The following is a 13005-nucleotide window of genomic DNA, read 5'->3' on the forward strand; positions in this document are numbered from 1 at the left end:
GCGTGGAAATGTTCCTCATTGAATCAACATACTAGCCTTGAATAACTCCCCATGTGAGGGGCTTGAGGTATTGACGGAAATATAGTTATTCCTCACATAGATCCCAACTATATGTTTAGGGGCCAATGATGTATGCCGGGTGGTGATATCGGTATGCAACCGAATTACCGCAGATAGGAAATACTTGGTAGATATCCACATATCAAAGATAGAGGGGAATAATATTATGCAGTTCTGTCATTAGCGTGTAAAACTCCATGACTCCAACGTAAAGTTGGTAAGTTGCAATTCCAAAGTAAAGATAATGCAATGAGCTTGACTCTTTGGATAGGATTCTACCAAACCATTTTGAGTCTAGAACATTAGGACAAGTTGCTAAATTTCAATCCGAGGGCCATAGAGAAGGCACTCAAGGAGAATTCTGCAATTTTATCCATTCGATTTGCTTGAAATCGATGTCAGGATGAGCCAATGGTTTCATGTGGAAAAATCACACTTGGGACCATCATATAGCACTAGTGCAGAACCGGGCTTTAGCGCCGGTTCGTAAGGGCCTTTAGTGCCGGTTCCACAACCGGCACTAAAGAGTGGGGACTAAAGGTCCCCCCCCTTAGTACCGGTTCATCACGAACCGGCGCTAAAGTGCCACCACGTGGCACGAGCCAGGCCCGGGTGCGTGCAGGACATTAGTACCGGTTGGTGTTTGGGGGTGTTTTGGTATTATTTTTTATTTTTCCTTTAATTTTGTGTTTTCAATTTAATTTAGTGATTATTTTAGTTGTTAAATCATTAGGTGAAAGTACCGCAGATTAGTTTCGACTGGATGCATGTGGATCCTAGCTAAGTGATCAAGTATATGCCATATCCATATTATACTTGATCACCTATAATTAAGTGATCAAGCATAATATGGATATGGCATATACTTGATCACTTAGCTAGGATCCATCCAGCTGAAACTAATCTGCGGTTTCTTTTATAAATGATATAATAACTCATCATCATCATCATATTAATATAAAAACTCTTGCATCATATCATCAACAACAGTAAATTAGCTAGCTAAAAATCATCATAGTCGTCATTACCACTGTTTAATCATCATAGTCATTACCGCTATCTAATCAGCACCAACACTAGCTTAAAGAAAAAACATTCACTTGTACCAGAAGCAAAGATATCATCGAGTTCAACATGGTCATCATATTATAAGCGTTCATAACACCACAAAAGCAAATCACCCTTTGAGATTAAGTTCAGGACGAAGAACACGGACATGAGAGGACAAAAGTACTAAGAGCATGAAGTAGCTAAATCACTCCTGCTGCTCTCTCTCAGGTAAAATAGCATAGAACATGTATAGCTCTCCTGATTCATCATACTGGAGCATGCAGATGAACCTGTCTCCTAATCGTGGGCTGCGCTTCTCATTGCTGCCCCCTAGTACTTCTCTGCTGGGATCGTTAACAATTTTGCTCCAATCTTTCACTATTAAGCATTCATCGCTTTTAGAAATCCTGAATGCACTCATGTGCAATGTAGGATATCTTGGCCGTAAGCTAACCATTGACATGTGACCTTTAGTCTCGATCCACTGAGGCACAACTGTCATCGGGAGTCCCTGTTGAAGAACATCGTATAGTAATTAATATACTTAGCAATGAAAGTTTAGCAAAAAAATAATGTATGCAAAAGATGCACTGAGGACAAATAGTAAAAATCTTACCATCTTTCGTAAATAGATGTGACCGTAGTTCAATACGATCACTATTGGTCGCACGTTTTGAGTACTAACATTTCTAAGTGCAGGAAGAAAATTTGTCTTAACAGTATGAAGATCCTCAAGCCATGAAACATAATGACTTATCTCCTCGCAGTTTAGTTCAGCTCCGGGACAGTAGTAGGTCCTGTCTACCAAGCGCCGGACATGTTTGCTTGAATGGAAATAAGCTGTCAATAGAAATTAGTTGTCAACTATTTTTGAATAAACAATATCAAAGACATAAATATGGTTGAGAAACTCACATAATGGTAGAACTGGAGGCGTCTGCACATCGACCCAGATGTCTCTATTACCTTCAATATCATCTTCCGGACGAATATCAAAGGTGATAACCATATCAGGCTCAAATGCATAAGCCTTGCATAGTGCTTGCCAAGTTTTGCATTCAAAATAGGTGTACGTGTCTGCATTGTATAATTTGACGTTGAAAGTATAACCATGCTCGGTCTTCAGGTAAACTCTCTTTACCTCCATAGTTTCCATAGCACTGAAACCTATCTTATCCAAGACAAAAATTCTTGCATGGCAGGGGATGCGCTAGTAGAATAGTGAAAATTTAAAATTATAAGTTGAAGCAAATGAAGCATATATAAGTCATGCTTAATTACGAAAAAAGACTTGTCGTTGTGACTTACTGTATCCACTTCGAAGGTCTCATCCAGCTTGATGCTGAAGCGCCTATCATCAACAAGGAAATTTCTGTCGCACAGGCCGCGCTGGTCTTCACAGTATTCGCACTTAATGAAATCTTTTTCGTCGTCAGACGACATTTCCTATGTTCATATAGGTGAAACATTAAACACTTACTAGTTCTATTAATTCAACTAATTCAACTACTTCTATTAGTTCAACTAGTTCTATTAATTCAATAATTCAACTAAGCATTTAATAAAAATAAACTTGTTCTATTAATTTTCTTACTAAAATAAAGTAGCTAGTTCTATATAGTAATATTTTAATTAGATCATCAAATCTCAGATATCTAAATTTTCTTACTAAAAATAAACTAGTTCTATTAATTCAACTAATTCAACTAAGAATTTACTAAAAATAAACTAGTTCTATTAATTTTCTTACTAAAATATATAAAGTAGCTATATATATAGTAATATTTTAATTAGATCATCAAATCTCATATACCTAAATTTTCTTACTAAAAATAAACTAGTTCTACTAATTCAACTAATTCAACTAAGCGTTTACTAAAAATAAACTAGTTATATTAATTCAACTAGTTCAAATAATCTCATATACCTAAATTTTCTTACTAAAAATAAACTTGTTCTATTAATTTTCATACTAAAAATAAACTAGTTATATTAATTCAACTAGTTCAAATCTCATATATATACCTAATTAATATCTAGCTAATTCATCTAAAATTGACATTAATATTTAACATCTTTTCCATATAATTCATCAAACATTAACACTCTAACATTCTTATCTACGTAATTTATCTAACATTAAACTAAACAACAGAAAACAGAAAATAAATAAAAACAATATGTGTGTGTGTGTGTACGAGTGGGGGGCAGCGGCGTACGGGCGGCGATGCGACGGGGACGGCGCGACGACGAGCGGCGGGCCGGGGGCGACGACGCGATCGAGACGGCGACGTAGTACAGGGCGGCGGCGATGGGCGGCGGGGGCGACGGCGGTGACGGCGACGACGGGCGGTGGGGGCGACGACGGGCGGTGGGGGCGACGGCGCGCGGCGGGGGCGGCGCGCGATGGGCGACGGCGGCGATGTCGCGCGAAGTAGTTGGAGAAGAAGTGGTGGTCGAAGAAACTGGATTTTTCGTAAGTGCCATATATATAGGAGGGGCCTTTAGTACCGGTTGGAGCAACCAACCGGTACTAAAGGCCAATTTTCGCCAGGCCAAGGGGCGGGAAACTGCCCCTTTAGTACCGGTTGGTGGCTCCAACCGGTACTAAAGGCCCACTCATTAGTTCCGGTTGGAGCCACCAACCGGTATTAATAGTTGTGCGCTGCCACCGGCGGTGCACAATGTTTAGTCCCACCTCGCCGAGCGAAGGGCAGCCGCCCTGGTTTATAAACCCAGCCGCGGCTGCTCCTTCGAACTTCTCTATATAGCAGGCTTTTGGGCCTAACTTCGGCGCGCTGCCCTGTGAGCCTGCTGGCCCTTCTGGGTTGTATTTGCAAACCCTAGGTCTGGCAGGCCCACTGGGCAGCGCCCCAACAATATTTTATATAATTTTCTTCTATTTATTTCTGAGTAGTTTTTTTGCTGTATTTAGTTTCTTTGTGAATATAAAAAAAATTATATAGTTTTTTTCAGAACTGTAAATGACTGAAAAACAGCAAATGATGTAAGAACGTGTTGGTAATTGATGACGTCGCTTTGAATGATGCATACTGAACGCAAAAATAGGCTGGAGTTCAAATAAGTTTAAAAAACATTGAAGTGCCCGTGTAACAGATGAGTTCTCGTCCGAAACCCTGATACTCCGAAAGAGATTGTCCAGTTTGTACACGAGGTGCGTCCAGTTTTCGCCGTGACCCTCTCTACTCTTTTGCACATCCTATGCGGGTGAAATGATGATACCATGCCAAGTTCCAACATTTTCAGAGTTCATTTTGTAGTGATTTTCAATTTCACCGTCATTTAGCTCTCTAAACAAATCGGTAAATGACTGAAAAACAGCAAATGATGTCAGAACGTGTTGGAAATTGATGACGTCGCTTTGAATGATGCATACTGAACGCAAAAATAGGCTGGAGTTCAAATAAGTTTAAAAAACATTGAAGTGCCCGTGTAACAGATGAGTTCTCGTCCGAAACCCTGATACTCCGAAAGAGATTGTCCAGTTTGTACACGAGGTGCGTCCAGTTTTCGCCGTGACCCTCTCTACTCTTTTGCACATGCTATGCGGGTGAAATGATGATACCATGCCAAGTTCCAACATTTTCAGAGTTCATTTTGTAGTGATTTTCAATTTCACCGTCATTTAGCTCTCTAAACAAATCGGTAAATGACTGAAAAACAGCAAATGATGTCAGAACGTGTTGGAAATTGATGACGTCGCTTTGAATGATGCATACTGAACGCAAAAATAGGCTGGAGTTCAAATAAGTTTAAAAAACATTGAAGTGCCCGTGTAACAGATGAGTTCTCGTCCGAAACCCTGATACTCCGAAAGAGATTGTCCAGTTTGTACACGAGGTGCGTCCAGTTTTCGCCGTGACCCTCTCTACTCTTTTGCACATGCTATGCGGGTGAAATGATGATACCATGCCAAGTTCCAACATTTTCAGAGTTCATTTTGTAGTGATTTTCAATTTCACCGTCATTTAGCTCTCTAAACAAATCGGTAAATGACTGAAAAACAGCAAATGATGTCAGAACGTGTTGGAAATTGATGACGTCGCTTTGAATGATGCATACTGAACGCAAAAATAGGCTGGAGTTCAAATAAGTTTAAAAAACATTGAAGTGCCCGTGTAACAGATGAGTTCTCGTCCGAAACCCTGATACTCCGAAAGAGATTGTCCAGTTTGTACACGAGGTGCGTCCAGTTTTCGCCGTGACCCTCTCTACTCTTTTGCACATGCTATGCGGGTGAAATGATGATACCATGCCAAGTTCCAACATTTTCAGAGTTCATTTTGTAGTGATTTTCAATTTCACCGTCATTTAGCTCTCTAAACAAATCGGTAAATGACTGAAAAACAGCAAATGATGTCAGAACGTGTTGGAAATTGATGACGTCGCTTTGAATGATGCATACTGAACGCAAAAATAGGCTGGAGTTCAAATAAGTTTAAAAAACATTGAAGTGCCCGTGTAACAGATGAGTTCTCGTCCGAAACCCTGATACTCCGAAAGAGATTGTCCAGTTTGTACACGAGGTGCGTCCAGTTTTCGCCGTGACCCTCTCTACTCTTTTGCACATGCTATGCGGGTGAAATGATGATACCATGCCAAGTTCCAACATTTTCAGAGTTCATTTTGTAGTGATTTTCAATTTCACCGTCATTTAGCTCTCTAAACAAATCGGTAAATGACTGAAAAACAGCAAATGATGTCAGAACGTGTTGGAAATTGATGACGTCGCTTTGAATGATGCATACTGAACGCAAAAATAGGCTGGAGTTCAAATAAGTTTAAAAAACATTGAAGTGCCCGTGTAACAGATGAGTTCTCGTCCGAAACCCTGATACTCCGAAAGAGATTGTCCAGTTTGTACACGAGGTGCGTCCAGTTTTCGCCGTGACCCTCTCTACTCTTTTGCACATGCTATGCGGGTGAAATGATGATACCATGCCAAGTTCCAACATTTTCAGAGTTCATTTTGTAGTGATTTTCAATTTCACCGTCATTTAGCTCTCTAAACAAATCGGTAAATGACTGAAAAACAGCAAATGATGTCAGAACGTGTTGGAAATTGATGACGTCGCTTTGAATGATGCATACTGAACGCAAAAATAGGCTGGAGTTCAAATAAGTTTAAAAAACATTGAAGTGCCCGTGTAACAGATGAGTTCTCGTCCGAAACCCTGATACTCCGAAAGAGATTGTCCAGTTTGTACACGAGGTGCGTCCAGTTTTCGCCGTGACCCTCTCTACTCTTTTGCACATGCTATGCGGGTGAAATGATGATACCATGCCAAGTTCCAACATTTTCAGAGTTCATTTTGTAGTGATTTTCAATTTCACCGTCATTTAGCTCTCTAAACAAATCGGTAAATGACTGAAAAACAGCAAATGATGTCAGAACGTGTTGGAAATTGATGACGTCGCTTTGAATGATGCATACTGAACGCAAAAATAGGCTGGAGTTCAAATAAGTTTAAAAAACATTGAAGTGCCCGTGTAACAGATGAGTTCTCGTCCGAAACCCTGATACTCCGAAAGAGATTGTCCAGTTTGTACACGAGGTGCGTCCAGTTTTCGCCGTGACCCTCTCTACTCTTTTGCACATGCTATGCGGGTGAAATGATGATACCATGCCAAGTTCCAACATTTTCAGAGTTCATTTTGTAGTGATTTTCAATTTCACCGTCATTTAGCTCTCTAAACAAATCGGTAAATGACTGAAAAACAGCAAATGATGTCAGAACGTGTTGGAAATTGATGACGTCGCTTTGAATGATGCATACTGAACGCAAAAATAGGCTGGAGTTCAAATAAGTTTAAAAAACATTGAAGTGCCCGTGTAACAGATGAGTTCTCGTCCGAAACCCTGATACTCCGAAAGAGATTGTCCAGTTTGTACACGAGGTGCGTCCAGTTTTCGCCGTGACCCTCTCTACTCTTTTGCACATGCTATGCGGGTGAAATGATGATACCATGCCAAGTTCCAACATTTTCAGAGTTCATTTTGTAGTGATTTTCAATTTCACCGTCATTTAGCTCTCTAAACAAATCGGTAAATGACTGAAAAACAGCAAATGATGTCAGAACGTGTTGGAAATTGATGACGTCGCTTTGAATGATGCATACTGAACGCAAAAATAGGCTGGAGTTCAAATAAGTTTAAAAAACATTGAAGTGCCCGTGTAACAGATGAGTTCTCGTCCGAAACCCTGATACTCCGAAAGAGATTGTCCAGTTTGTACACGAGGTGCGTCCAGTTTTCGCCGTGACCCTCTCTACTCTTTTGCACATGCTATGCGGGTGAAATGATGATACCATGCCAAGTTCCAACATTTTCAGAGTTCATTTTGTAGTGATTTTCAATTTCACCGTCATTTAGCTCTCTAAACAAATCGGTAAATGACTGAAAAACAGCAAATGATGTCAGAACGTGTTGGAAATTGATGACGTCGCTTTGAATGATGCATACTGAACGCAAAAATAGGCTGGAGTTCAAATAAGTTTAAAAAACATTGAAGTGCCCGTGTAACAGATGAGTTCTCGTCCGAAACCCTGATACTCCGAAAGAGATTGTCCAGTTTGTACACGAGGTGCGTCCAGTTTTCGCCGTGACCCTCTCTACTCTTTTGCACATGCTATGCGGGTGAAATGATGATACCATGCCAAGTTCCAACATTTTCAGAGTTCATTTTGTAGTGATTTTCAATTTCACCGTCATTTAGCTCTCTAAACAAATCGGTAAATGACTGAAAAACAGCAAATGATGTCAGAACGTGTTGGAAATTGATGACGTCGCTTTGAATGATGCATACTGAACGCAAAAATAGGCTGGAGTTCAAATAAGTTTAAAAAACATTGAAGTGCCCGTGTAACAGATGAGTTCTCGTCCGAAACCCTGATACTCCGAAAGAGATTGTCCAGTTTGTACACGAGGTGCGTCCAGTTTTCGCCGTGACCCTCTCTACTCTTTTGCACATGCTATGCGGGTGAAATGATGATACCATGCCAAGTTCCAACATTTTCAGAGTTCATTTTGTAGTGATTTTCAATTTCACCGTCATTTAGCTCTCTAAACAAATCGGTAAATGACTGAAAAACAGCAAATGATGTCAGAACGTGTTGGAAATTGATGACGTCGCTTTGAATGATGCATACTGAACGCAAAAATAGGCTGGAGTTCAAATAAGTTTAAAAAACATTGAAGTGCCCGTGTAACAGATGAGTTCTCGTCCGAAACCCTGATACTCCGAAAGAGATTGTCCAGTTTGTACACGAGGTGCGTCCAGTTTTCGCCGTGACCCTCTCTACTCTTTTGCACATGCTATGCGGGTGAAATGATGATACCATGCCAAGTTCCAACATTTTCAGAGTTCATTTTGTAGTGATTTTCAATTTCACCGTCATTTAGCTCTCTAAACAAATCGGTAAATGACTGAAAAACAGCAAATGATGTCAGAACGTGTTGGAAATTGATGACGTCGCTTTGAATGATGCATACTGAACGCAAAAATAGGCTGGAGTTCAAATAAGTTTAAAAAACATTGAAGTGCCCGTGTAACAGATGAGTTCTCGTCCGAAACCCTGATACTCCGAAAGAGATTGTCCAGTTTGTACACGAGGTGCGTCCAGTTTTCGCCGTGACCCTCTCTACTCTTTTGCACATGCTATGCGGGTGAAATGATGATACCATGCCAAGTTCCAACATTTTCAGAGTTCATTTTGTAGTGATTTTCAATTTCACCGTCATTTAGCTCTCTAAACAAATCGGTAAATGACTGAAAAACAGCAAATGATGTCAGAACGTGTTGGAAATTGATGACGTCGCTTTGAATGATGCATACTGAACGCAAAAATAGGCTGGAGTTCAAATAAGTTTAAAAAACATTGAAGTGCCCGTGTAACAGATGAGTTCTCGTCCGAAACCCTGATACTCCGAAAGAGATTGTCCAGTTTGTACACGAGGTGCGTCCAGTTTTCGCCGTGACCCTCTCTACTCTTTTGCACATGCTATGCGGGTGAAATGATGATACCATGCCAAGTTCCAACATTTTCAGAGTTCATTTTGTAGTGATTTTCAATTTCACCGTCATTTAGCTCTCTAAACAAATCGGTAAATGACTGAAAAACAGCAAATGATGTCAGAACGTGTTGGAAATTGATGACGTCGCTTTGAATGATGCATACTGAACGCAAAAAATAGGCTGGAGTTCAAATAAGTTTAAAAAACATTGAAGTGCCCGTGTAACAGATGAGTTCTCGTCCGAAACCCTGATACTCCGAAAGAGATTGTCCAGTTTGTACACGAGGTGCGTCCAGTTTTCGCCGTGACCCTCTCTACTCTTTTGCACATGCTATGCGGGTGAAATGATAATACCATGCCAAGTTCCAACATTTTCAGAGTTTATTTTGTAGTGATTTTCAATTTCACCGTCATTTAGCTCTCTAAGCAAATCGGTAAATGACTGAAAAATAGCAAATGGTGTCAGAACGTGTTGGAAATTGATGACGTCGCTTTGAATGATGCATACTGAACGCTAAAAGAGGCTGGAGTTCAAATAAGTTTAAAAAACATTGAAGTGCCCGTGTAACAGATGAGTTCTCGTCTAAAACCCTGATACTCCGAAAGAGATTGTCCAGTTTGTACACGAGGTGCGTCCAGTTTTCGTGACCCTCTCTACTCTTTTGCATATGCTATGCGGGTGAAATGATGATACCATGCCAAGTTCCAACATTTTCAGAGTTCTTTTTGTAGTGATTTTCAATTTCACCGTCATTTAGCTCTCTAAACAAATCGGTAAATGACTGAAAAACAGCAAATGATGTCAGAACGTGTTGGAAATTGATGACGTCGCCTTGAATGATGCATACTGAACGCAAAAATAGGCTGGAGTTCAAATAAGTTTAAAAAACATTGAAGTGCCCGTGTAACAGATGAGTTCTCGTCTAAAACCCTGATACTCCGAAAGAGATTGTCCAGTTTGTACACGAGGTGCGTCCAGTTTTTGCTGTGACCCTCTCTACTCTTTTGCACATGCTATGCGGGTGAAATGATGATACCATGCCAAGTTCCAACATTTTCAGAGTTCATTTTGTAGCCATGCCAAGTTCCAGTTTGTACGCGAGGTGCGTCCAGTTTGTACACGAGATGATTATCATAAAAAATACATTGATTATCAATGATCTTTTTGTGTACAATCTGAATTGTCAATATGAGTTCTCAACGGTTTGGAAACCGGCAAAGACTCATATTGTGACCACAAATTCTACACATAGAGTTCAATGAAGACCAAGTGCTTGTGATAGTTTGAGAAGTAACATATTTAAGGTGGTAAAAATCTTGCTAGGGGTGCGAGGTGGGACTAAAAACAGCCTGCCACAACCTCTTTACTACCGGTTCGTGCCACGAACCGGTACTAAAGGTGCTGGCCGGGCCCGATTCTCTTTAGTACCGGTTCATGGCATGAACCGGTACTAAAGGTTCGCCCCGAACCGGTACTAAAGATCTCCTCCCGCCTAGCCGTTTGAATTGGCACTAATGGACACATTAGTGCCGGCTCAAATGCAAACCGGCACTAATGTGTCTCACATTTGACCCTTTTTCTACTAGTGTAGATGTGTCTTTTAGAACCATGAAACACCTGAATAGTCTAGTCAATGGATGGGAACAGCCACTTACCTCAACTTGATGCATTCAAGGAGTCTGAGTGGTTCAGCGTAGACTTCAAGGTGTGCAAGCTTTAAAATTTGCCTCCCTGTGTCACATGTAGTGCACACAAAATCCAAATATTATTAGAATTTAGCATCATAATAATCATAAACCATTTGAATTGCTGATAGTTTCAGTTTCAACCCAATGTCAATGATGACCAAAGCAGGAATGCCAAGTTTTTCATGCAAAAGACACTCTGGAAAACTATACCGTAAGCAACATGTGCTACGGCTTTGTAGATGTGTAGTACAACCCAGATGATGCCTAGAGAATGTGCTTGCCATATCCGTTGCATATGGTAAAGAGAAGTTATTTCTCTTTGTTGTCATCATAAGTTTCGCCATGGAAACTATTTTGACGGATACCTTCATAGTTTAGTAGTGTACGAGTTAAACATGGGAAGCAATAAAGCATCCCGACGTTACTCGAGTACCTACAGGGATAGTAAATATGACTCGAGTTGAGCCAACAAATACCTCATCGCGTCCAGCGATTTAAATATCTCCTTTCTCTCAATGAGAGTGAAAACATTGGACTTCCGTGAGTATAAATTTTGTGGTGCATATGTCCACAAGGCACATACCATTTTTCATCAGATTGACTCCCGTAGAAATCTATATATAGACATGAAGATTCTCAATATGAAAATCACTGTCAGATATATAGAATACATACAAAAGTATTTGTATCAAAGTGCTGATACAATATATTGTGATATACAATATATGATGACAACAATAATCATGTTCTTATTAGAACATCATAAATGGACATAAATAAATAGATCATTAAGGAGACTAAGGGACTAAATGTATAGTCTCCAAACATGTCGGTTGATGCATATTCAACCATCATGCTCCCCATGCTCAGAGGCAATGGCGGAGGACGAAAAAAAATAAGGTGGGGCGAACTCTGAAGCATAATTTTTTTAATGCAAAATCCACATAGATAACACACGCCGACAGACAGTGTAGACTTAAATGATCCTAGGCAGAATAACCAAATACAAAGATAAACATGTTTCTCTAAATAAAAGAACAACCTAAAACATACCGATTAAAAATGAAGCTTTAATGCCGCCTAAAAAACCCAGGCAATGGCCGTGCCCTGCCCTTCTTTTGAAAGTCTTCTTTAGTTTTACCAGATCAAGTGTTTTGAATATCCCACGCTCAATGTAACACACCATCAATAAGAACAGAGAAAAGGCAACCATCCATCTCTTCTTTGATTGCTTTGGTGACCGCCATTGCGCAATGCTTAGCAAGTTGTTTTTGAATGGTTCCGGAAGTCATTTTTGGCAGTTTTAGGACATAGTTCATCAAATGCAAGCTTCACTTCCGGGTTCCTTTCTTTGACCCAATCAAGTAAGGGCGTGTTCGGTAACCCTCCACAACCTCAACCTCCACAACCCAAAACCAGCAGCCAGCTTCTCGTTAAAAAGCCTGGAGTTAGACATACGTTCGCCTCGACAGCTTCTACTTCTGGTCGCTAAAGCTGGCTGAAAGCCAGTTTACGTGACTGGCCCATTAGTGCTGCAGCCCATTTATGCCACTTGCCCATAAAGGGATGAGGTCACGAAGAGACGAGGGGAGGAAACAGAGCGAACCGGTATCTTGCAATTCACTTGGCGGTGGCATTACACTGTAATATTCGACAACTCCAGCTTCCCTGTTTTGGTGGAGCACCGATTTCGCAGCTCCTCGACTCCTCACATTTTGTACTGAGAAAATAGCCAGCTTCTCTTAGGAAACTCGAGGAGTTTGACCGTTCGGTTCAACTCTGGACGTGGAGTCGGAGGAGCCAGGAGCTGGACAGCTCCCGAACACGCCCTAAGTCTAAAAAATTCCCCTTGTTCAAAGAAGTGGATTCATCATGTCCACGAAATGGTTCGCCTTGTCTAGATAACTTACAATGCCCAAAAATGTATTCACACGAGTTTCCTACTTCCCTAGTGAACCTTCCATGAACAGAATGTGGCAGGTGTGGAATTTGCATTCTCTCCTTCCACAGAATCTGTAACTTGTTCAGCAGGTGCTTCATCTTGATGAACAGAATGTGTCGTACCATTGCGACTTTCACGGGTACTTGGGTTTGAGCTACTGCGACTACCAACAGACTCAAAATATCTTGTCAAATCTGCAAGCCATCACACAAACTGTCACTAAAATCAC

Source organism: Triticum aestivum, chromosome 3D (genome assembly GCF_018294505.1).
Source record: "Triticum aestivum cultivar Chinese Spring chromosome 3D, IWGSC CS RefSeq v2.1, whole genome shotgun sequence".
In the NCBI taxonomy this organism is placed as follows: Eukaryota; Viridiplantae; Streptophyta; class Magnoliopsida; order Poales; family Poaceae; genus Triticum; species Triticum aestivum.